The 26,386-nt window shown below is 36.5% G+C and overlaps 1 pseudogene across 1 annotated transcript; it reads right to left on the bottom strand.

The window, feature by feature from the left end:
* Positions 1-351: 351 nt before the first annotated feature.
* Positions 352-16,333, bottom strand: LOC104590066 (zinc finger BED domain-containing protein RICESLEEPER 2-like; annotated as a pseudogene). The gene is made up of 6 exons (XR_016079171.1): positions 15,952-16,333; positions 15,808-15,834; positions 15,635-15,697; positions 2,557-4,338; positions 2,405-2,473; positions 352-743 (listed from the first exon to the last, which is right to left on the bottom strand). The product of XR_016079171.1 is annotated as a zinc finger BED domain-containing protein RICESLEEPER 2-like (transcript).
* Between the last annotated feature and the right edge of the window lie 10,053 nt (positions 16,334-26,386).

Here is a 26,386-nt window from a genome sequence, read left to right as displayed (position 1 = left end):
AATTACTATTTTTTTATTTAAGACATTTTAATTTTCTACCACTTTTCTAGTGCTTCTTTAACATGTCCCTATAATCTACACTCCACAAGCTATTAAGCTTCAAACTCACCAACAGTATGTAACAAAACAAATTTCAGTTGTCTCATCACTCGTGAGGCAACTAGACCTGTTCATGGGCCGGTAGCCGAACAGGCTGGCCCAGCTCGGGTTGTTCTCTATTAGGCTTGGACATAGTTTTAGGCCCGCACGCTCGGTCTCGGGCTCTAAGCACCAGGCATAGCTATTTTTTTGGGCAGGGCCCAGGAATTCTCAAATAAGGCCGGCCCAAGTTGGGCAAACTGAAGAGAGCTCTAGAAATTTAAAAAACAGTGGCATCCATATCCATTTAACTTGAAAAAGAAAAGTCGACTGACACAACAAATCACTTCAGAGTTGGTATCATTTTCCACTAAAATGTGGAAAGCAACATTTGTTAGCTAGGGAAAGGAAATGAGTCACAAGAAAAATATTCAATTTACTTGTGTCTTCATCAGCAAAGTGATATCACATCCTTCTGGAAGAATGCTCCCTAAACAAATGCCAAACTTAAGAAATAGTATTACTGTGGAAGGAAAAAACATGACAGAACTGTAAAACATGATAAAACAAGGTTCGAAAATATCAAGACTCACCGAATGGCTTTATGCTGTTTTTCTTTATATGATTTACTCATTCAACACCAGTTTCATGTGATCATCAAACCTCTGTGAAGCACAAAGAAAATATCATGAAAACAACTTATTGAGATACAAGTACATGTTTTAAAAGACAAAACTTAAGGCTGCAAACATATCTAATCGAATTTGGATAGGGATATACCCGAATTTGATTTGGAAAAAACTCCAAACAGCTTTGAATTTGATAAGAATCCAACAGATCGTTCAGTAAGCAGAATTTCACAAAAACAAATGACATGGGCATACATGATTTGAAGCAATAATCATGTATGCTACAAGTCTGTAAATACACAAATAAGGCATCCCAAGAATTATGAACAAATAATCATGTATGCTATCCTTTGCAGAAATTTCTCAAAGTAAACAGCATAAGAATTAAAAACAAATCATCAAGCATGCCATAGTGGAATTTTCTCAAAGTTTATAAATGCACGACCTAAGAACTAAGAGCAAATCATCAACACGCCATCCTTAGATATCACAAAACACTCGAAACCATTCACCACCATTCTATTATCATCAATCCATGTCCCAAACTCTTCATTACAATCATCATATATATAAAAATAATAAAAGAGCTGATTATTTATATATACCCTGAGGTTTGAGGAAACAACTTATATATACCCTGTAGTTTCAAAAACTACTTAGATCTACCTTGTTGAACTTTCAAACATTAAGCGTAAGAGGACTTCGTGTCCACTCTTCAGCTCTTCTCTCCTCCCCTCTCTTTTCCCTTGTCACTTTTGTCCTTCTTCCTCTTTTCCCTCCTCTCTTTTTCCTCCCTTCCTGCTTTGCCACTGCTAAGGTTGCCAAACATCACTGAACACTGAACAGAATTTCGTTTTGGTGTCAATGTTGAGTTCCCTTCATTATAAAACCACTTATAATTTCCTCTCTTATGTTAGTGTGCTTCTTGTAAAAATTAATCAAAAATGATTGATCCACTTTCTTTTTCTTCTTTTTTTCGCTCCACAGAATAGAGAGAGGAAGAGGAGGAGGAGGATTTGCAGTGGGATGGGAGAGGCATGGGTCGTTTCCATTAAGAAGATGACACTACTAACAGTGTTCTCAATGGGGTAAAATTGGGATTAAGAAAAATCTAACCTTTGCTATTAACAGCCCTAAATGGTTCATTAATGAAGGGCCTGCTTATGTTATGTGGGGCTAGATTAGAAGTCATATATAAGTAGCTTCAGAGTATATTTAAGTAGTTATCTAAAACCACAGGGTATATGTAAGTAGTTAATCTATAATAAAATCAGCACAACAAAGAATCTTTTTGCAAAAGTCATAAAAATAAAAGATTCCCATGATATTCCATATAGACATATAGTATACCATTCACCAATCACCACCAACATTATCCATCCAAGTCATCATCACAAAACCCACAGTCATCATATCTATAAGAACCATAAAATGGCTACCACCAAAGTATGGTCTCATAAGTCATAAAAAGAAATGGAAAACCATTTTCATTTTCCATGATATCCCATCCAACAAACTGTCAAAGCCACAAAGCTTAAAGCTATGACAAGAAAAGATGGTTCATCCAATGACCAATGTTCCACTATTGGAACAGGCAAATGAACTCCCACAACAAATAATCTTTAACTGAGATCTTAAAATAAATTTTAATGAAACATAGTTACAAATAAGCTGATCAAGTAAAATGAAACTATTACCAAACCAGTTGAATTCATTTTCAGACTCATCATAATTTGTACCTTCTTCGTCCACTTCTACATCAGTTTCTAAAGCATGCAAAAACAATATATCACTAACAAAGTACATATCAAAAAGTATAAAAATAATAAAATATTTTAAATTCATTTACCTGTTTTGATTGGAGGTTCTAACCAACTTTGTCCACACATCAAAACCTCTACAACCTCTGGACGTAGACGTTTATGATACTTGCAAATAGCCCTACCAGAAGTACTGAAGGCTGCCTCTGATGCCACAATAGTTGTTGGAATGGATAAAACATCATGAGCCAATAGCTGCAAGTCTAGGCCATTTAAGATGATTTATCCTCCAATATCCCAATACGTCAAAGTCCTTAGATCGAGGAAATAAATCTTCCTCCAAATACATGTCCAGTTCTGATTTTCAAGGGACTATAGAGGAAACAATGCCTTGATCAATGCACCACTTCTCAAAATCAGCCAAGTCTTCACCACCACCATTAGAATTTATAGCATCAACCCCATACTTTGATAGTGAATTACTACTATGACCAGTTTTCTCGAAGTTAGTATATAATGGCAATGGATCTCTTGACCTTCCTACATAATCCATGAAGAGATCATAAATAGCCATCCGAATTTTTAAAACATACTCATTAGATTCAACACCATAAATCATATTATAATAAAACTCAACTATCTTCATCTTGAATCTAGGATCAAGAATAACTGCAACTGCCAAAATCAAAATACAATCTTCTCAATATTTATTAAATTTTTCTTTCATTTTGTATGCAATTGAACGCAAAAAATGATGCTCTACTTTCCCAATTGCACAACGCAAGTTTAATCCCACAAGCATTGTGGAATAATATGTTAGCAGTTGGATACTTTCTCCCAGAACATTCATTAATGGTGGTGTAGAAAATCTCCAAACAATCACGAATAATTGAACCTTTGTTCCACTCCTCCTTAGATGGGCACATTTTATATTCCTGATCTAGGACAGCCAAACGACAGAATGCTTCTTTCATATCTAATGCACAATCCAACATTTCATATGTGGAATTCCATCTATGTATCAACAATGACTTCCCTTTTGGAAAATACCTTCACCTGATTTCTAGCCTTTTCAAACTTTTCCTCCCTAAGCGGTGAGGATCTTACATACTTAACACTTTCACGTATCTTATGTAATAATTCTGTAACCTCTCCCAAGCCATCCTGCACAATAGAATTGAGAACATCTGCACTACAACGAACATGAAAAAAATCACCACGTAGAGGAAGCATTGATCGATCACAAAGAAGCTTCTTAATTTCTCTAACATAACACCATTGTTAAAAGAATTATCTACAGTAATGGAGAACAACCTCCTACCGATGTTCCACTCAAACGCAACATCCATGACAGTCGAATATAGTTTTTCCCCATCATGAGGAGACTTGACAGCTGTAAAAGCAAGCACTTTATGCTTTAACACCCAATCATCAGTAATATAATGCGCAGTCACTGCACAATAGGACAATCTTTGCGTTGACGTCCACATGTCTATTGTGAGACTAAACCTACGGTTGAGATCATCAAGGTATTTGTACAACTTCTCCTTTTCTTCCTTATACACCTTAATGCAATCATTTTTTAGTATAGTCTGTGGAACCACTTTGAAAGATGGGTTGAGATTTGTGGAGAATATCTTAAAGAATCGATTCTCAACAATATTAAATGGACAACCAATAAGAGATTATAAAGCGAATAAGATCCAATCTACTTCTTTCTGCATCAAACTTGAAGTCACCAGTCAAATCACAGTCATCCCATATTGTAGCTGTTTGTTTCTTCTTCTTAAAAATTTTTGAAGATAAGGCTTCAGAAGTATTAGTCTCCTCACTAGCCATAGTAGCATCACTCATCTTCAATTTCAAGTAATCTATACAATGAAATAATGTGAGTAATAAAGACAAAAGCCATTAACAATGCCGTACATTGATACAAACAAAAAATCAACCTTTAGAATGAGTGAAATAAATAAGATAAGCATGTTATGAATTTATGACAAACCAATAAGGGCTGTTGATGAATAAGAAGCATAATTTATCATTTATATGAAATCAGATCTGAAATGAAGAAGAGGAGAAGAAAAAAAGAGAGAAAAGAGAACAAAATAGACAAATTTGGGCAAGATAGAGCTTCACATTGCATCTTAAAAAAAAACGAGAAAAGATGATAACTTCCAATAGAGCAGTACATCCCCCAAATATTCTTTTTTTTTTCTCACATATGCAATAATAACCATTAGAATGTGGGCTATTTATATTTATTTTTGATGCTGATGTTATGGGCAGAATAGTCTTATTATATTTTATTGTAAAAATTGCCATATAATGAATACAATGGGACACACCAAGGCCTTAAAAGGCAAAAGTTGACGGTGAGATGATTAGAGCCTGAAGAGGTTAGGCATATATGCCTCGAGGCATTTCAAGGTGTAACCCTAAAAAAATTCAATAATATGGATGAATCTGTAGATAATGATATGAAAAATAAAATGTAGCTAAATATCTATATAAACTTATGTAGCTCATTTGGTAGATTAAGGTTCTGAAGACTAACAACCATACGTATAAGTGCCACCAAATTTTTTTTTGAAAATAAAAAATATCATAAGAAAAATAGTTGTCACAAACAAACATCCATCAAACAATAAATGCACCTTGGTCAGCATAATAAAATTCAGTACATCCATTGCTGTATGTACAACCATCAAACAAGATGCCAAAAGAGAGAAAAGAGAAAACAAAATAGACAAATTTGGGCAATATAGAGATTCACATTGCATCTTAAAAAAACGAGAAAAAATGATAACTTCCAATAGAGCAGTACATCCCCCAAATATTCTTTTTTTTTTCTCACATATGCAATAATAACCATTAGAATGTGGGCTGTTTATATTTATTTTTGTTGCTGATGTTATGGGAAGAATAGTCATATTATATTTTATTGTAAAAATTGCCATATAATGAATACAATGAGACACACCAAGGCCTTAAAAGGCAAAAAATGAAGGTGAGATGATTAGAGCCTGAAGAGGCTAGGCATATATGCCTTGAGACATTTCAAGGTGTAACCCTAAAAAAATTCAATAATATGGATAAATCTGTAGATAATGATATGAAAAATAAAATGTAGCTAAATATCTATAAAAACTTATGTAGCTCATTTGGTAGATTAAGGTTCTGAAGACTAACAACCATACGTATAAGTGCCACCAATTTTTTTTGAAAATAAAAAATATCATAAGAAAAATAGTTGTCACAAACAAACATCCATCAAACAATAAATGCACCTTGGTGAGAATAATAAAAGTCAGTACATCCATTGCTGTATGTACAACCACCAAACAAGATACCAAATTTTATTATGAATGTACATTGGTGAATGCACCTTATTTTTCCTATCAACAAAGAATGATCACACCTTACTTTTGTCCTGCATAAAATGTTAAACAAGAAGGTTCAAGGGAAAACACTAATTGTATTTTAGAGAAGACTGAAAAAAATAATGAAAAGGATGGACCCCCTTGTTTTGTTCAGTGTTTTAAAAGGGGTGAGAGGAAGTGCTGGGGGCATACATGAGCCACTTGGCTTGGCTCCCAAACTTACAACTTCTTCCTCTCTTCCTTTCTGCATTGTTACTAGTTAATTCTCTCTTAAATTGATTAGTTTTAGATTGATTACTGCACTCCTATCAGAATTAAAGAAATTGGCATCTGAGTAAACCCTCTTCTCTTCCCTTTGAAAGACACCCATGCATCATGAGGATCAGCAGTGTCCATGGAAAGTTGTTGTAGATGCAGATCATCATAGATTATGATTCCGGAGTTTTAGAAGAAATTGAACCAGTCTGCTGCCTAGAAATAGAGTCCAGAGAATGCTTCCCAAAAATCAAGAAAAATTAGAGAATTATTTGTTTTTTATTGTCTTGAAGACTGAAAGGAAGTTGTGATCAGGTATTAAATGTTCCCTTTTATATTTCTATTGAGATCAAAACACGTTATAGGGGTGTTCTAGGGTGTCCAGTAGGAGTAGACACTATTTCTCCCTTAACATTTTGAAACCAAGGTTAGTAGAACCCTGAGAGAAAGCACTGGTTCTTTATTGTAGGCCAAGAATACCACCTCCAAGGTTTTCAAAATCTTGCTAGAGTTTGCTTAAAGTTGTTTGTTCATAAAGAAGCCTGTTAGAGATGATATGAAGCTGATGTAGACTTGTAGAACCTAATGTTATCCTGAGAGGAACAGGTAATCTCAGGGAAGTGTTATTACAGTTGTTAAATTAGATGGTATGAATTTTTTTTGAAAGGGAAAACCCTATGTGCATCCATATTGGCAGTCATGGAAGGTTGGGAAAATTAATTCTAAGCCACCACACATTAGTCAAAATTATTTATATATGAAGACAGAAAAGGAAGTATGAAATGGAGTTTCTGAGACCTACACCCATCCATTGGATGTTGCTAGGGAATATTAGCTTAGGCTGCAGCCTGTAGGTGAATGCATGGAAGCAAGGGGAGATGTCTCTTGCATTTCATTTCCTGATTTTGCAGTCATTCTAAAAAAGATTGATCATCCAGAGATAATTCAGTAGAGCCATAAGGAGGATGCTGATACCCACAAGCAATTGGTTGAATATTTGAGTTCTCCCCAGTGTTTTAAAAGCGCAAGTCGCAAAAATGGCGTAAGGGCCATTTTGCGCCTGAGGCGCAAGGCGAGGCACGCACCTTTTTGAGACAAGGCACAAAATTAAAAAAAATTAAAAAATGCAAAAAAATCAAAAAATTATAAAGCATAATACTAATAAAAATATAAACTTAAGTTTTAAAAAACCTATTATCTAAAATTAAAATACATAAAGATAATATGTAAAGCATATTCAAATGAGAATTTAAAAGTGAAATCAAACATATAGAACAATTTCAAGCATATAAAACCCACAATCTCTTTTTTTTCTCAATTGCATCAAGTAGCTGATGTGACATATTACATTCCTAATTCTACGAGCCGCCTAGCGGCCAGACTCAAAAAAAAATGGAAAAAGCGGCAAATTTTCAAAAGGTGCACGCCTGGGCTAAGGCGCAAGGCACACCAGGCGTGCGCCAAGGCCCTGGGTGAGGTGCCTACCCTAAAATGCGCCTCGCCTATGTGCCTAGGCGCACCTGAGGCACGCCTTTTAAATCACTGGTTCTCCCTTGGTTTTAACTTGGAGTATGAACACATGGTGACATTTCATTTTCTCAGACTTACTCTCTTATGCATAGCGAAGACAGTAGAAGGAAGGTCATGATAACTACAGGTTTCCCTACACATGCTACTATAACTTAGCAGATGTCAATGTCTACTAGAAAGGATCAGAAAGAACTTACTTGAGGGAACATAGGAGTAGCTACAACAGATAATAAAATGAGGAAAAGTAGACTAGGATGGTTTTCTCATGCATAGAGAAAAAAATGCAGTACATATGGTTTATAGGACCTTTATGCCCCTATTGTGTGCGAGTCACAATGAATGGTTCTCTGTCATCAAGCATAGATTTCAGTACTCTCTTGACACTATACATTAATATTTTCAACAAGTGCTGGAAACGATGGTGTTATTTGCAAAGGAGATTATTGTTCCGACCACATTGGATACTAACCCAGATATTCCAAGCAACTATAAAAGGCTATAACGCATATTTAAGATAAAAACTATCAATAACATGATAAGTACTATCAATAACATTATTTCTGCAAGGGAGCGATTAGTGTCCTTGAAGGTACACTTGTGCATGTCGTTCCTTTGGAAAAACAAAAACCATATAGAGGACAAGGAGAAAAAGAATGCTACCAAAATGTACCAACAATGTGACTAACATGGTGTTCACCTTTGTATTTTCTAAATGTGAAGGGACCACCTTGCAGGGAAGTATACCTGGAAAGAATCAACACCTGTGACTTGCTTCAAAGAAAAAGACCAAAGAGTTGTTTGTCTCCATGTTGGTGCCTTCTTTGTAAGGTTGATAGTGAGAGTTTCTATCATTTATTGGTTTCCTGCTCCTTTGTTAAAGGTTTATGGGAATGGTTTTCTCCTTTGTTTGGTTGCAGGTGGGCCCCACCATCAGATGTGAAAAGCTTGTTTGCTCTGTCCTTCCTCAGATTGCCAAAAAAAAGAGGAAGAATAATGTGGCATTGCATAAGGGCTGCTATTATATGGACCATCTGGGAAGAAAGAAATGTCAGGTGATTTGTTTCAGGGTAATGCATTGGCTCAAATCTTTGGATCTCTTCAACAATGTATATAGATGATTTGTCCAGAAACTGGAGAGAAGTTGCTTTCTCAGCCCCTGTTAAGGAGGTATCAGTCCCAGTTTAGTCCCTTCCTCCAAGTGGCTTTCACAAATTGAACTTTGATGGGAGCAGTTTTGGCAACCCAAGGCCCTCGGGTATTGGAGGTGTGTTAAGGGATGAGAAAGGGATAACAATCGCCCCGTTCTCACTTCTCAGGCCCTATTGAAGCTGGTGATTCTCTTACAGCTGAGATTTTGGCAGCTTTAGAAGGTGTGCAGAGAATTAAGGATCTAAATATAAGGAAGTTGATCATTGAAGGAAACTTCAAGCTGGTGGTGGAATGACTGAAGGGAGACAACAATGGGTTGTGGGTGTACAGTTATGAAAAGAAAAAATTCAAGTGGCTGACGGAAGATATGGAAGTTAAACTTAATTGGGTAAAGAGACGTGCAAACTCCCTTGCTGATGGGTTAGCAAAACAAGGGGTTAACAGGGGTACTTTGTTTTGGGTTCACCTGTAATTTTTCTGTTTTCTTTCTCTTGTTCGGAGGAGATAAGAGAGGTTATCTCCTCCATTTGTATCATTTTCTATATTTAATGAATTATTCTGTTATTGATAAAAAATGGGAAGGGACCACACATAAGTCACAAGTGCTTAATCAAGTTGCATGCAATCCAAACAACAATTTCCCATTCCCTCCTCTTGGCAAGGAATGCAAATCAACTATACAATACAACACAACATACTTATAAGTTTGTTTTTTCTTTTGTAGTTAAGTACCATCTTTGCGATGACACATATAAGCACACTCGCATCTTTAACCAATCAAACACAGCTTAGGAAGGTTATTGAGAGGGCATTTGGGGTTCTATCCTAAAGAGGATGGCACCCTTCCCAATAGGTGTCTAACGAGATATTTCCATTGCTTGCTTTGTGATACATATTTTCCTTAGGAAAGAAGCCACTGAAGATGAACTGCTACAATACTATGAGTAGAATGAAGTCCAAACTTAAGGCGATAATGGGACCTATGATATGGACATTGATGAAGGTGACGAAAGAAATGGCAGAATAAAGGGGGACCAACATTTCATGCATGCACTAGATGAAGAGATAGCAAAAACCTTGTTCCATGGGTAATTGGGATTTGATTAGGATGTTATATTAGATTTCTTTCCATGTGATGATACATTTTTTTGTGCTCATGGTGTTGTACTTTCTTAAATCATGTTATACTTTCATGCTGACGTACTTTCATATTGATATATTTCCATACCAGTGTTTTAAAAGCACAAGGTGCAAAAAAGGCATAGGGGTCAATTTGCACCCGAGGCACAAGGCACAAGGCGAGGCACGCGCCTTTCTGAAGCAAGGTGCAAAAATAAAAAAGAATGCAAAAAAATTAAAAAAAAAAATTGTCAGAAAAATCAATAGAAAATGCCAAAAAATACAAAAATATTAAGCATACTATTAATAAAAAATAAAAACTTAAATTTTAAAATAAATGTTTTAAAAAACCTATTATTTAAAATTAAAATATATAAACATAACATGTAAAGCATATTCAAATGAGAATTTAAAAATAAAATCAAGCATATAAAACATTTTCAAGCATGTAAAACCCACAATCTTTTTTTCCTCAATTGCATTACTTCAAGTAGCTAATGCGATGTATTCCTGATTCTACGAGCCACCTTTGTGCCACACCCCTCGAGGCAAGCCCAAACAATTCCATGTTAGGGTCTTAAATTCTTGGTTCTCACACAAAAATAATGATTTTAAGACCCTATTTGGTAATGTTGTTCATTCATTCATCCTAATAAAATATCTTCTTAAAAAAACAATTAAAATTATAAAATCATTATTTTTTGTGTGAAAACTAAGAATTTAAGACCCTAACATGGACTTGTTTGGGCTTGCCTTGAGAGCATTGCATGGGGGTCTGGGGGCAGAGCCCCCGGCCCAGCCGCTAGGTTCAAAGAAAGCAAAAAAGCATCAAATTTTCAAAAGGCGCACGCCTAGGTTGAGGCGCAAGGCGCATCAGGTGTGCGCCTTTTGAAAGGGCTGTGCCTAGGACCTAGGCGAGACGCCTACCCTAAAATGTGCTTTGCCTGTGCGCCTTTTAAATCACTGTTCCATACATGTTAAACTTTAATGGTATTGGGATCGTATGATTTGTCACTCAAGCACCTTATAATCTATATGCACATGTTACAAGATGGGAGCACACAAATACTATATTGTGTTTAGGGGAAGAGTTTCAGGTATCCATGACACATGACCCAAATGCCAAATACAAGTGTAGGGTAAGTGGATTTTCCTATTGTTCATATGCACATGTTGCAAGAGGAGAGCACACAAGGTCAAACAATGGATGGGATGCTGGTTGTCTTCATAGAGATACCATGGCTACTCTTTAGAAATCCATCCATGACTCTCTTCCTATTTTCCTCAGCCACATTAGGTATGACTTGGTCTTGGGTCAAAAGATTAGGTTTTGGGAAGACATTTGGCTTGGGAGTCCCCTTTGAAGGAGACGTTTCCCTCCCTTTACACTCTTTCCAATCTCAGAGGTAGACCAATGTCTGAAATTATTGGTCCTCCTCTCTCCCCTCATGAGTTGAACTAGAACTTGGGCTTCACTAGAACCTTAGACAATCTGAAATTCCTAGTGTGTCTACTCTGCTTACACTACTGAATCTTATGGTTCTTGGGGATGAGGGTGTGGACTCTAAGTCATTTTGGGCTCTTCACACGTAAATCTTTGTTTAATTCACTTGTAGCCTCCTCTTCTTCTCATTCCCCTTCCTTCCCAGTTAAGGAAATCTGGTGTTTCCCCATTCCTCCTAGAGTCAGTGCTTTCTGTTGGGAAGTATATCACAGCTGCATTAACACATGTAATAAACTCTAAAGAGACCAAACTGGTGTTTGTCCCCCAATGGGTGTTGTCTATGTAAGTTAGATGGTGAGATTGAATTTCACCTCTCAATCTCCTGCCCCTTTTTTGACCTTATTTGGGATTTGTTTGCTTCACTTTTTGGCTGCAGATGGCTCCCTCCTGTCAGCTTGGATGGATTGTTTAGCCCTTCAAATTGCAGTTATACAAATAAAAGAGGCAGGCTTACGTAGAGATGCACCAGGGCAGCAATAGTTTGGACAGTTTGGGAGGAAAGAAATTCAAGAACATTTGGGGATAAGGAGAGGAATGAGGAAGCCTTGATCGAGATCATAACCTAAGGGTGGTTCATTGGGTTAAAGCATTGGATCTGTTTTCAAACTTTCAGGTCAATGATTTCTTCAGATCTTGGGGGGCTATAGTTGCTTCCTCTTCTAGAAGACAGATAGCAACAGTGGACTCGTCACCTCCATCAATGGGAGTTGCGTGGGCAATCCTGGCCCCTCCGTAATTGGAGGTGTAATCAGAGATGAGGAAGGAAATATTCTTCTGAGGTCCAATTGAGCAAGGTGATGTGGCATCTGCAGAATTCTTGGCAGCTGTTTTTGGAGTTGAGAAAGCCAAAGAATTTGGTATTGAAAGATTAATTATTGAAGGCGACTCCAAAACAGTAGTAGAATGGCTAAAGAAGGGAGAGGGAGTATCTTGGCATCTAAGGAACGTCCTTATGCATTTCAAATGGCTCTCTAGGGGCATGTTTATTCAGGTTAATTAGATTAGAAGATCTGCCAATAGTCTGGCAGATAGTCTAGCTAAGCAAGGGGTTCAGAGACAGAGTATGTTTTGGGATCAGCTGTAATATGTTCAGGGGTTTAGACACTATGTGTCTTTTATGAGTTACTGATCAAAAAAATAGGAGAGCACACAAGTAATGTGTTGTTTTTAGGGGAAGAGTTTCAGTTATCTATGATGCATGGCCCAAATGCCAAATGCAGGTAATAGGGTAAGTGGATGTTCCTACTGTTCATATGCACATGTTGCAAGATGAGAGCACACAAGTACTATGTTGTGTTTAGGGGAAGAGTTTCAGATATCTATGACACATGGCACGAATGCCAAACGCAGATGGTAGGGTAAGTGGGTATTCCTATAATCCTATTATTCATAGGCTTCAAAATGGGAGGCTGAGCAAGAATCCCAATATCCTATGCACATAACAATGAGTATTCAGTTGGACCGAGGCAGGAGATATTGATTGAAAAATCTTGCAACATGTTAGCACTTAGCACCTCAGCAACCTGGGTTCCAACCATTCATATATGCATTACTCATCTTCCTTGTAGATGTAAGGTAGGATTCATAGCAGCAAACATCCATTATGAGTAGTTGCAATGTGTAGGGTATGTAAACGAATGGTAATCTCCAAATGCTAATGAAGCTTGGTGTTGATTAGAATTTTACAAGTACTATTTGCTAATGAATTATGTTACTGTCATTTATATATTTTTTAACTTGTGATGCATTCATTCTTTTTACACAAATACTATTTATATATTTTTTATTGTTTTCATATATTGGTTTACCATCTCTTAATATTCTTTATTTATTTTACAGAGTTTTAATTATTTTATTAAAGTATTTGTAATACTTTTATTATCCTTAAGAATACTTTAATTAATTGGTTAACCATTTTTAATATTTTATTCTTGTAAATAATAAATCCAATTTTTATTTTTAATAATACTACATGACCTTTCTTAATATTTTTATTTTTCCTTAAGAATTTTTAACATTTTATTTACTGGCTAACTATTTCTTAATATTTTATCCTCCTTAAATTATAAAGACAATTTTTATATTTTATCATATTTTTTAATAATATTATATGATCTTTTTAATATCTATTGGTTACCCCTTTTTTAGTATTCCATCTTTTTATTTTTCTATTATTTTATTTTTACCATTATTGTTTAACTTTTTATTAATATTATATTGCTTGTAAAAACCATTATTATTATTACTATTATATTTTATATTATTTTATTGTTTATATTATTTTTATTTTTTTACAATTTAATTTTTATTTTCTCATTTCTTAATATTTTAATCATTTTCATTTTATTGTTATTTAAATCACAATTTTAGGGGTAAATTTGTAAAATGCACATTCTTCAGATGTTGCACAGTTCAGATTATCAAACAACTCCACTACATTCGGATGTTTGCAAAAGCATAAAACCAAATTTTCTACAGATGCTTTCAAAGCTTTTTGAGTGTTTTTTTTTTTTTTTTTTTTTTTTGCTTTTCAAACTACAAAGTTCAGATTTACTGAATGCCACCTAGGTTTAACACTGATAGGTGCTGCCTTGGAAACCTAGGGCCATCTGGTGTTGGGGTGTTGTAAGAGATCAGTGGGGTAGTACTATCCTCAGCTTTCCAGGCTCAATGGGCCAAGATAAATCACTAAGAGAAAAACTGGTAGCATTAATTCAAGGTTTAAAATTTATGCAGCAGAAGCGGTTGAGGAATGTGATAGTAGATAGGGCCTGTCTAACTTCTATTTGCTGGATGAAGGCACAAGACCAAACACCATGGAAGTTCAAGTAGATGGTGAGGCTGGCTCTTTCCTTTGGTGCCACTTTGATGTTTGAGTTGTCTTTTCTATTTGTTCATTACAGTGTACTTTGCAGGCCTGATGTTCATTGTGTGAGCAGTTTGGTGTTTTGAGTAATGAAATTATTTCTATTCTTTATCAAAAATAAGTTGATTGCTCATGCATAGAGGAGACCATCTACAACATATAGTGAGATGGGTTGAAATAGTGAAAAATGACCCAAGGGCAAGGGCATAATTTAACAAGGGAATGTTGGAAACAGCCTCTCTGTGTATCTGCAGGGGTAAGGCTGCATACTCCCGTTCCTCCCCAGCCCCACATCTCATGCACTGGGCTGCTCTTTTGTATTGCACTAAACAGTGGAATGGCATAATAGGATTCATGTTGCCAACCCCATATAGTTGGTACAAGGCTTGGTTAGTTGAGTTGAATTAAGGTTTTTCTAAATGATTAAATCCAACTCTACCGAGAATCTTTGGGCCTATGTAACGTTCATTTACTTCTATCAAAGCCATAGAATTCCACCAAACCCATTAACTAAGCTAATTTTCATCATAGAAATCCATCTATCAAATTTGACACCATATTGTCAAAGACATAATTCCCAGTCAAACTGATCATAGTCAAAAGAATTGACTGCATTTTTAGGAAATCTCAAGCAAATTATTTTAAAAACTAAAACTAAAGCACCAGCCTAGCCCTACCAATTATTGAAGTCAAATCTAAAACTCACTCAAGCTAGTCTTGTCCACCTCTAAGGTTAACCTCCTAAAGCCCATCTTTCACCTTTAGATCCACTCTTTTTTCTTAAATCTTCAATGCTTGTTTCTCATCATTAAGTTGTAATTCTGTTAACAACATCTAATTACTTGATTCCTAATATCTAGAATCTTGACAATGAGAATTACTCTCTAATCCGCAAAGCTGGCAGCCTCTGTCTTGAAATGGGCAGCTCTATTGCTTATTTACTTTTTGTTATCCCCTTGCAACAACTCGGGACTTGGCGTATATGTTCTTGACAACGTAAACTTGTGATTTATTGATCTGACTAGGGAAAACTGCATTCACACACTGCTAATCAACAAAGATGAGAAGAACTAGGAGCTTTGAAACCGTTAACAAGCACTCATTTAATGATATAGATTCCCTTAAACCCTGAGACTGTGATTCGTTTGAAAGAAAAGGTAGGAAAAGGAAGGGAAAGGTAGGGAAACCTGTACAATGTCTACCTTTTCTTCAAACCAAACACAGCTTGAAAAAACCTCAGACCCCTCCACCACGTTAACACAAAACAGCCCAACATGTAAAGATATTGCATAACGTTCACAGAAAAAACCACAAGGCACAAATGAAAAACAGAAAAACAAAATAAGAGCAAGATGAAGAGTTACAATAATATGGCCTTCAATCCTTGGACCCCTCTACTCAAAAAGCCAAATCTGAATACGAGCTTTCTGCATTAGCCAAAAGAGAGAAACGAACTATATAATAAACTTAAAAGAAAAGCACACATATCCGATAGCAGGTCGACTGAAATAGGGAGAGGAAAATCCATAAAACTTACGCTCTGAAGAAACCTGAACATGAGATTCTGAACGCCGCATGCGTACCCAAGCGACCATACACCAAAATGATATAGTAAAAGGGGAGCACTAAAAATGAAGACAAATGAAACAGAAACAAAATCCACTGAGAAAGAGAGACTGACAAAGCTCGGTTTGTTGCCGATGACAGGAACGATGGAGAATGCAGATAGAGACGTAAAACCCTACAAAACCCAGGCTCCTTCGAAACGTGCTTTCAATGAGCCTCTGGTCCTCTACTCTGAGCTCTTTCGTTCGGAGAATCACGACGCTCTTGCCTCTTGGGCTCTTCCTTGGAAATAGGAGCGTCATTTGCAATTCGGACTAGCTGAGAGTGAATGCGGTAACTGTGTAACCAATGACAGCACAGAGAAAGAGTAGTTGTCTGCTTGTGGCTTCGTGGGCCATGTGCACTACTGACGTGGGGCGTTATCATTGGTTGCACAGGCCTACATACCTTCCGTTCAACGAATTAGGGGGTTATGTGTTTTTCTCAGGTGTTTGGTATAGTGGTGTGACAGGTTTCGGAGTGGCGATTGAGAAGGGATTTGGCTGACCTATTAGCTGTGGACTGCGGTATGGTATCTTCTATCACTTCTCTCGTGGTAGAAGCTCTTAGGTGTAGGTCTATTGTTACGGTCTGACACAGGCTTAGCCTTGCCTATGCTTGGCAGGCTTACGTTAGGGACACCATCGTCATTTTCGTCTATAAGATTTTTGGGAGAATTGATGTCATCTTTGGGCAGACCACCAAAAGCTTAATGTACTCTTTGAGGAGGGGTGGTCGACCTCCTTGGGTGCCTAACCTTGGCACTCTTAGACCTTCATCCCCTTGTGGGGCGGCCCTGGTTAATGGTTAACATGGCTACCAGGGTTCCTCATGGGCGTACACATGCTCATGGGGACAGTGTTGGACCGGCACTGTGTTGCCGACACTCAAGGGAGGCTTACCATGCGGGTCTGGCTCAAGCATGACCCTTCACCTCGCCAGCCCCTTGCCCAAGCTGATTGAGCTATCCCGTTGCCCTTAGCGCACGGGTGTGTTTTGGCCCAAGCGGTTGCCTAACAACATGGCACACAGATGCCCCTCATCATCGGCATACAGGAGACCCATCATATCGGTGCCCAGTCACCTCTCCGGTGCACAGTCGCCTTGCATTATGGTCGTCCCCATTTAGCACATAAGTGGCGCCTCCCATGGACCGATCTGAGCCAAAAGAGTGCCCCAGCCATTGGACTTGAGGTCATGATACAGTGCTACTGACTTTGGTGGAGCCATCCCATCGGGCAACTCCTAACCTCTAAGCACACAAAGGCTTGTCCTGTCCTACCTTGGCCTGGATGTCGCACGGGTTTCTTCCGCTGTAGAACTACCAACGTGACACTATGGCATCTACGACACTACGACATTATTTCCTTGGCTATTAGATTCTAATCTGTCATCTTTGGTTGTATCAACAGCAGGAATACTATTGCCCATTCAGTTGCTGCCACTCGCTTCGAGTGCTGGGGAGGTTCTGCATCTCTAGGCTCTAGCTCCTCCTTGGCTGACTAGTGGCTACAGCGAACTAGAAGTTATTTTCTTTAAAAAATAAATTACTTTTTTTTGGAAGAATGATGATTCAACCCAGGGTCAGAACTTTTAGGCCTAAAGTAGTGGAATTCAGAAATTTGTATTGGGCCTGTTCGTACTTTTCTGTTTATTAAAATGTTTGCAATTGATCTATTTAATTGATCCTTTTTACCACAATATTTATTAAACAAATTTAGTTAATGGAAAAGAAAAATTAAAATACCATTTTTACCCTTAATAAGATGAGCAATTCATGAGTCAACACATGTGTCAATACGTACATATGAACTAACATGTGCCAACACATGAATCAATTCAAGCATGGAAAATGTCCTCCCAAGGCCTTATATAGATGAAGGAAAGGCCTTTATTCTTATTCCTAAATAATGTGGGACTTAGGACAACAGTCCATGCTAACACTCATTATTGAGTGTTTGTTCCAAGTCTCACATTGTTCAAGAAAACGATAGATAAGCCAAGCCAAATCAATCCTAGGAATTAAAATGATGCCCCTACCTTATTTTTTTGTGCCACTAACCCAAAGCCTAGCCAAGCCTAGTCAAGGTTGGGCTTGTGCAATATTTTTTATGATGTATTATACTAATGGAGACTCATGTAATGCATGGGTTTTGTTAAAAAGAATTTGAGGCAAAAGGAGGTAAGGGTGTAACTTGGGCCCAACTCAATTAAAACTTTTGCACAAGTTTGGCTTGAATTTTCAAACTTCAAACTCAAGCCTACAAATATCTCATAACCTCATAACATATATATGTGTGTGTTGGGTGGACTCAAATTGGTTGGGTAAGGCTCGGACTACTTGAAGCCTCAACTTAATCCAACCTTAGTTTTGGTTAGGCTTGAATTTCTTTTGGCCTAAGCCTAGCTTGTATTTCAAGAACTCAAGCCCAACTTGTGTAAAATCTTTGGATGAGCTGGTTGGGCTCGAGTTGGGCCCACCCTATCTCCTTTTGCCTCAAATTCTTTTAATAAAGCTTGTGCATCGGATGGGTACCCACTAGTTAATTAATAAAATTATATTATGAATTAGCAACATAGTAATAAAATAATTAATTTAATTATTGATGAAAACAGTTACTAATTTTTAAATTTTAATATTAATAAAATAATTAATTATTGGCAATAATTAATTAATTTGTTGGTAATATATCACTAAATAATTAATCATAAATTATTAATATATCAATAATATTAAAACATTGGTAAAATGACTAATTCAATTATTCATGAAAACAGTTATTAATTTTTAAAATTTAATATTAATAAAACAATTAATTACTATTGATAATTAATTAACTTGTTTGTAATATATCATTAATGAACTAATCATAAATTATTAATATATTACTAATATTAATTCCTAAAAACAGTAATATATTTTGGTATTTTTTTAATTAATCATGACTATAAATAATAAATTTTTAATTGAATTTTGAGATTTTTAATTAATCCCAAAATAATTAATTAATTTTGATAAAATATTAGTAAGCTCTCGAAAATATTAATAGAATGAAAAATTTTAATTATTAAAGTCAGTTATATTGTTTGGAAATTTTTTAAGTAACCACAAAATAATTGATTAATTAATTTTGGTATGAGTTATAATAAAATAAAATAAAATTATTAATTATAAAAATAGGTAATATACCAATACCAATGCATGGGTCCTAATTCAGTCAAATTAATAAAAAACCCAAGCATACCTAATCTAGTAAACGACCTCACTTCAGTTAAATGGATCAAGTAGAGGAAAATCTGAGTCATACCTAACCCGGCCCATTTACCCTCTCTCTTTCACTCGTTTCCAACTAGAGTGTTCACTACACAACATATGTGAATCAGTGTTCAAAGTTTTTTTTTTTTTTTTTTTCCAATGGATTTAGTTGTTAATACTCATGTAATGTGGAAAAACAAAATTAAAAATGCCATTATCATAGTAAAAAATATGATGGGGATGAGATTACTGCACTTGAGAACAATGGGTGGCAAATCTATTCTATGAGAGAAACAAAGATGGTGTTTCAGATCCAAAAAACTGAACTGATTTCTGGCTTTCAAACGAACGAACTTGTGAGACTATTAAACTGAAATAAGAAGGCAATGCCGACTGAAATTAATACCTAATGAAGAGTTGAAGAGAACGTTGCTGAGCTGATCGATCTATATATCTTTAGACGAACAAACTGCTGAGACTAGTTTCCCTTCAAAGCTGAAATGATGTTACGTTTAATACGTCGAAAAAACACACTGGTGAAGACCCTGTTTTAACGTGTAAAAACAGAAACCATTTGCTCACATTAAAATATTTAATGAAGACGACAAAAGTTCAATAATGCCCTGCGCAATGTAAGGCTGAAGATGGCCATCCAATGTGAGAGAAGAATAAGTGGTTTATCCGCCTCTGTTTCGATGAGAAAATGTGAGTTTGGGAGGAGTGCAATTGGGGAAGAAAGATTCCAGTTGTTTTAGGTAAAAGAACAAAAATAGAGAGAGAGAGAGAGAGAGAGGAGAAAGAGTTGTGAAAAGAAAGGAAGGTTTCGTTTGATGCATAACATGGTTACAAAGAGGAAAGACGTGAATAACTGTGGCTCTAAAATTTACGGAAAAATTAAAGGTGGGAAATGGAAAGAGGCCCTGCGAGGTGGCTTCTTGAGAGTGCAAGAAAGGGTATTCTCAAGAGAGAGAGAATGCAGGATTGGGGATTGGGGTAAGGGAGAAAGGAAAGGTCATTTGACGTGGCCATCTTTGCTTTAATATATATTAACTAGCGGGGTTCTTGTGCAATGGACGAGCTTTATTAAGTGAAAATTAAACAATAGAAACACATAAGAGTAGAAAATTGTTTTGTATTGTAATTTTTAAAGAATTAATAATTATTTATATTTTATATAATAATTTTAATATTTTTTATAATACAAAAATCATAATAATTAATTTCAGCTAGGATTGTCCATCAAACTAATGAGCCCGACCAAACCGACAAACCGAACCCAACTCAACCCGAGTTAGTCGACTTTCTAATATTTCCAGTCAGCTTTGGTTTAGTAATTTTCCAACTCAATTAGGTTGGGTCAATTTTGGTTTGGCTATTTGTAAACTAACTAAATCAAAACCGACCCAACCATAGATATATATTAATATTTTATATTTTAAATATAATTTTTCTAATATGGGAAAGTGGGAAATTCTCATATTTCTGAGTCTAAAATATTTAATATTTTATATTATAAATTTAATTTTTAAAATTTATTATTTTAATAGTACTATTGTAATTTTTTAAATTAAAATTTTTAGTTTAAATCTTTTGAACCGACCAACCAAACCAAAAATTGACCTAAATTGATACACAAAAACCATCAGCACAACTACAAAGAAAACGAAGCCCCACTATGAGAGCGAAAACAGAGCCCCACTATGAGGGCCTGTTCTTTTCCTCTTAACTCTTATCTCTTAAAGATGAATCTTTTAACTTTAAGAGAAAAATGGTTGTTTGTTTCCTCTTTTCTCTTAAAGTGCAATCATACAACTTTTTGTTTTCTAATGATACCCCAAAAAGACTAACAAAACCTCTCATATATGGGGTCAAAATGGATATTTGATAATTTTCAAAATTTAGAATTCAAATTCAGAACGACATTCTTTGCATTCGGAGTTCAAAGGAAAGAAAAGTTCACCATTACCAATATACCTCTTAATGTAATTATTGCACTTTCAGATGTTAGACGTTAGAGCAAACAAACAGGTCTTGAGAGTGAAAAAATAATTATTTGCTTTGTGTTGGGAAACTCGTACACATTGGGTTGCCCATTTAAGATTGTGTAAAACTAATAAAACTCAAGTGTTAGACCTGGTTAACAACTCAAATCTAGCTAAAAATATGGAGCATTGGGAATTCCTCTAGTATAAAAAGAATACTCAAATTACTTAAAGTCCAAGACATTACCACATTGTGTCAAACTTCCCAATTACACAACTACGTAAAAATTGTAATACTGGACAACATTGGATTGAGAGAAAGAGAGAAGAAATGAATGAAATGGAAAAATGGAAAAAATATAAAGCCACAACCAATTTAACTCATAAGGATAAAAGAAGAAAAGGGGGAGGAGGAGAGAACAGCCCTCCCTATCATATCTTATATTACAATTACCCTCATCATCTTGAAGACGTTTGCCTCCCTACCCATCTACACCCTACCTTTAGATGTGTAAATTGGGTCGTGCCACCCGCAACCTAACACAACCTAGAATGGTGGAACACGAGTCATGTTGGGCTTGGGGTTTCAAGTCCATGGGCCAGCATGGCACGACACGACGCCCATAGCCCACATGCTGGCACAACTCGTGGGCCCATAGCAAGTCGAGTGTGGCCTACCCAACGGCTAGTTTTAGCTTTCATGGGGGCTTTTATAAAATACCCCCCAACAACTATAAACAGCTATATAAGGTGTATTTTAGCTTTGGGGGAAAATGACAATAATGTCCCTCCAATAGCTATATAACAACTACTTTGAGGGGCATTTGGGTAAAGTGATAAATGACTTTATAATGACCAAAATACCCCTCCTAACAACTAAAAAACGAATAGCTTTTACGGTATTGTATTGAATTATTTTCAATTCTTATAAATAGCCTTATCCTCCACCATTCTCATCACACCAATTTAGCAATTCTCATACTCTTTATACTCTTTCAGTCACTCAGTCCCATGCATTCTAATACTCTCTCTACTCTCCAATTCAGCAATTCTCAACTTTATTCAAGTTTCAACAAGAAGAATGCTTACTCAAGTATCTCAAGTTAGCAATTTTGGAAGCTTGGAGGCTTCAACCCTTGAAATCAAGTTGAGATTCTGAACTGGCAATTTGAGTAAGTATAATTAAATTAATTTATTTTTTTAGAATTAAAAAAATGGTTGGCGCCTCCTCCCGAAAAAAAATCACCAACATGTTCAATGTCGACGATGATGATGCTCATTCGCAACATGATAGTATTAGCATCAAATATGAATGCGTTGATATTGTTGGAGTTCCCAGCCTTAGTACTAATACTAGGGGAAAGAAAAGGAAGGGCACTAAATTGAGTATCCTGCTTTGGAATTTATTGATGTATTTTATGATTTATTTGAGTTTCCATAGTGTATCTATGCATATCTCGATTTTTTATCTATATCCATGTATATAAAAAGCGTATCACGACACGTCACTTAAAATTATTTTTCCAAATACATTGCATTTCAACAAGTAGGACAACTTGTTTTCTCAATAGCTAGGGCACGTGACCACATCACCACCTCTACGAACACCACCGATGTAGTCTTGTTAGTGTATGGAGCAAATATCACCACTACAACTCCACTGCCACCAACTTCAACATGAACAAAACCATTCTCACTCTTGTTATGAGTCTTGTTTTCTCTATTAATGAATATAATCTTTCGATTAGTGTTTATCAAAGCTCAGTAAATGGGATTGAGTATCTATCAATGTGTTTGGAGAGTATGGACATTGAGAAATCAATTATTTACAACTGAAGTTGTTGGTGTTTGTTTTGAATGTTAGGTTGCATTCAAAAACTTAGTGCTCATAGGGGCAAAGGACTTATCTCCTTTTTGCAATTAAAAACTCGATGTTCATAGGGGCATTTTAACCACAAAAAGGAGATAAGTCCTTAAAATAGGGAATGCCAAATGCAACTTTAGAGGGCATTCATTTGTTTACATTTTGAGAGGGGGGAAGTTGGTCATCAAAGGGATTTTGGTTTCCATTAACCAAGATACCCATGTTCTCTTTTCAAATTTATGTGGGGTCCATTGAAAAATTATTTTCCCTAGGTATCACTTATCACCCATAAACCAGGTGGGTAAGTAACTTTCCCACTTGGGGAAAAGTTGTCAACACTTTGATGGGACAAAACTACCCCTTTTAATAATGGACTTTTATGTCTAAAACAATTATTGTCTTATTTACTTGAAAAATAAAAGAACATGAGTAAATGTAGTTACCCAGGTAAATGTTTCTTGATAAGTAACTTCTCGGAAAGCGAATGGGGCCTTAGTATTGGACCAAAAATGTGAGTTTAATCACATGCACAACGACAATTATGGGCATTTTTGTCTTGCCAAAGCTCCAATCTGGTGGTAGGAAGAAAAGAGAAAATGATGCTTGATGAGAGATTGAAGAAATGAGTATTTTGGGAATTTTAAATTTTTTTGAAGTGCACATGATATCATGTACTCAAGACAATTGAGGGTCTGCTAATTAATAGCTAAACTTTAATGTATATTTCCCAAAATTCAAAGCACTAAAATGTCGCACTTGAAAGTTTAAGCGCTTAATCATAACTATCCCCAAAATATGAGGTACCTATCTATAATTTCCCCTTAATATTTTATTAGAAATGAAAAATATATAGAATTTTGAGGGTCCTTAAAATGAGAGGGTGTTTTGATCGTCGAGCTTGTCGAGGACCATTTCAAATTGGTCCATTATGATCAGGTTCTGAGTGTTCCTGGTGTTTCTTGCCATGTTGGCTGATGTTTAGGAGTTATTTCTTTTAAGTGTTAAGAGTTTAGTTGAGGGAAGTCTTAGCGACGTTCCCATAGACGGTGCCAATTGTTGCTGGTCAAAATGGACTGAGGGCAACACTATCAATTTGCTCCTAAGTCAAGGTGTGATCGAGCTGTCCGAGGCCTAGGGTGGCTGAGGATTGGTAGGATGGTCTTGTAGGGAGTGAAGGAAAGAGAATGTCAGAGGCCTCGGGTTGGTACCCGAGGTGGAGACTCCGATGATCAAGTTAGTATGCGGTAGGTGTAAGGTGGATGAGGCCTGAGGTGTAAGAACTTAGACGAGGCCACAAGAATTCTCAAGTGCTAGCTAGAGAGTCTAAGTTGCCCCCCTTACCTTGAGGGGGTGCCCCCTATTTATACTTTAGTCCGCCAGGAGGTGGGTGCACTCGGATGGTCTAGATGTAGTCCGTATGCGAGGAGCATGGTATCCGAGGTCGCCAAGTGACGTTGCGCCATTGGCTCTGGAGTGCACATCGAGCTCTGTCCGTGCGCGCCCTGATTGGGTCCGCTCTGAACACCACCGCCTAACATGCACAGGCCCGCCATTGGGCAAGGCCATGTGCACCTACATCAATAAGAAACTTCCAATTATAAGTACTCAAGTTTTGAAACTCATATAAAGACTTAAAAGAGAACATCATGTGCTCATTTTTTAAATATTGCTTCAACAAAGCATCTTATATAAAAGAACACGATCATACAGTGATAGTTTTGAGTTCTACTTCATAGCTATCCTTTGTTTCACATTGAGAACCCCCAGTTGCCCGAGTACCGTCCAGGCAACCAGATCCATTTTACCCCAAACCCGATCCTTGGCAAAAAATTATTGAATCAGTCAACGACCTGTTGACCTGGGCAGTCGACTTGTTCAACAGTTTTGGCCATTTTTTATTTTTAATTATTTTTAATTTTTTAATTTTTATTGTTAGAATGGGCCATCCATTTGAACTAGATGGTTGAACCATCAACCTGAAAACCGGTGGCTAGAACGGTTTTGTTTTTGAGTCATTTTTTCTAGATGTCAATAATTAGGCAAAATACCTTTGTAGTCATAGTCATGGGAAGGGTGGACCTTGTAAGGAATTACAAAACCTTGAAAGATAAATCCAAAGTGACCTTAAACACAGAAAAAAAATGGCGGTAAATCCACCAAATTGGGAAAACCAAGGAAAAAAAATCAGAAAATTGAGTCCATAGTTCCGCTTTGAGATGGAGTTAAACATACATGCAATCAAAGGAAGAGATCAAGCAGATTGTCTTTAAGAAAATAAAGAAAAAACATTGCACAAGAAAACCCAAAGAAAAAACAAAAGGGAAGAAATAAAATGGTGGTAAACCCTAGACTGTTTTGGAGGATCTTGAAGAAAACAAAACACAAAAAAAAAAAGAACAAAAGTAGAAAATGAAAAAAAAGGAACATACCGCACATGCTCGAATAAAGCCCACATTAGAAGAACCTTTGAATTGTGAAAATCCAAAAGCATAAAAACCATGGATTTTAAATCGTCATTGTCCCTGACGGATGGACATTTCGGCCTGAGAACCATGTAGGCAATCGGTTTCATTTTACCCCTAATCCCGGTCCCTAACAAAAAACCGTTGAATTGGTCAACGACCCATTGACCCGGGCGGTCGAACCGTTCAATGGTTTTTTGCCATTTTTTTTTATTTTTTTAGTTGGGAACTGTCCAAGCAACCGGTTCTGTTTTATCCCAATCACGATGTCTGGCCAAAAACCGTTGAATTGGTCAACGACCCATTGACCCGGGTGGTCGAACCATCAACCCGTTGACCTGTTCAATGGTTTTTGGTCTTTTTTTATTTTTTTTAATTTTTATTGTTAGAATGGGTCGTTTGTTCAAACCAGACGGTCAAACGGTCGACCAAAAAACCAGTGCCCAGAATAGTTATGTTTTTGGGTCATATGAGTCACACGCTCAAATGACATAACACGTATGATACTGCTTAATGGACCTCACACACTCAATTTTTTGCTTGTAATTTTTGTTATCAGAACGGGCCGTCTGTTTTTTTTTTTTTTTTTTTTTTTTTTTTTTTTTTTTTAATTGGGAACCGTCTAGGCAACGGTTCCATTTTACCCCCATCCGGTCCTTGGTAAAAAACCATTGAATCGGTCAATGACCCATTGACCCGAGCGATCAAACCGTCAACCCGTTGACTAATTCAATGGTTTTTGGCCATTTTTTATTTTTTATTTTTTAATTTTTGTTGTCAGAACGGGCCATCCATTCAAACCAGACGGTTGAATTGTCGACCCAAAACCTGACCACCATAATGGTTCCATTTTTGGATCGTATGAGTCACACGCTCGAATGACATAACACATGATACCGCTTAATGGACCTCACACACTCAAGTTTTTGCCTATAATTTTTGTTGTT

This window comes from Nelumbo nucifera, chromosome 8 (assembly GCF_055504915.1).
Source record: "Nelumbo nucifera cultivar China Antique chromosome 8, China Antique-T2T, whole genome shotgun sequence".
In the NCBI taxonomy this organism is placed as follows: domain Eukaryota; kingdom Viridiplantae; phylum Streptophyta; class Magnoliopsida; order Proteales; family Nelumbonaceae; genus Nelumbo; species Nelumbo nucifera.
Note: the sequence above shows the minus strand (reverse complement) of the source record. Positions and strands in the feature narration are given on the sequence as shown.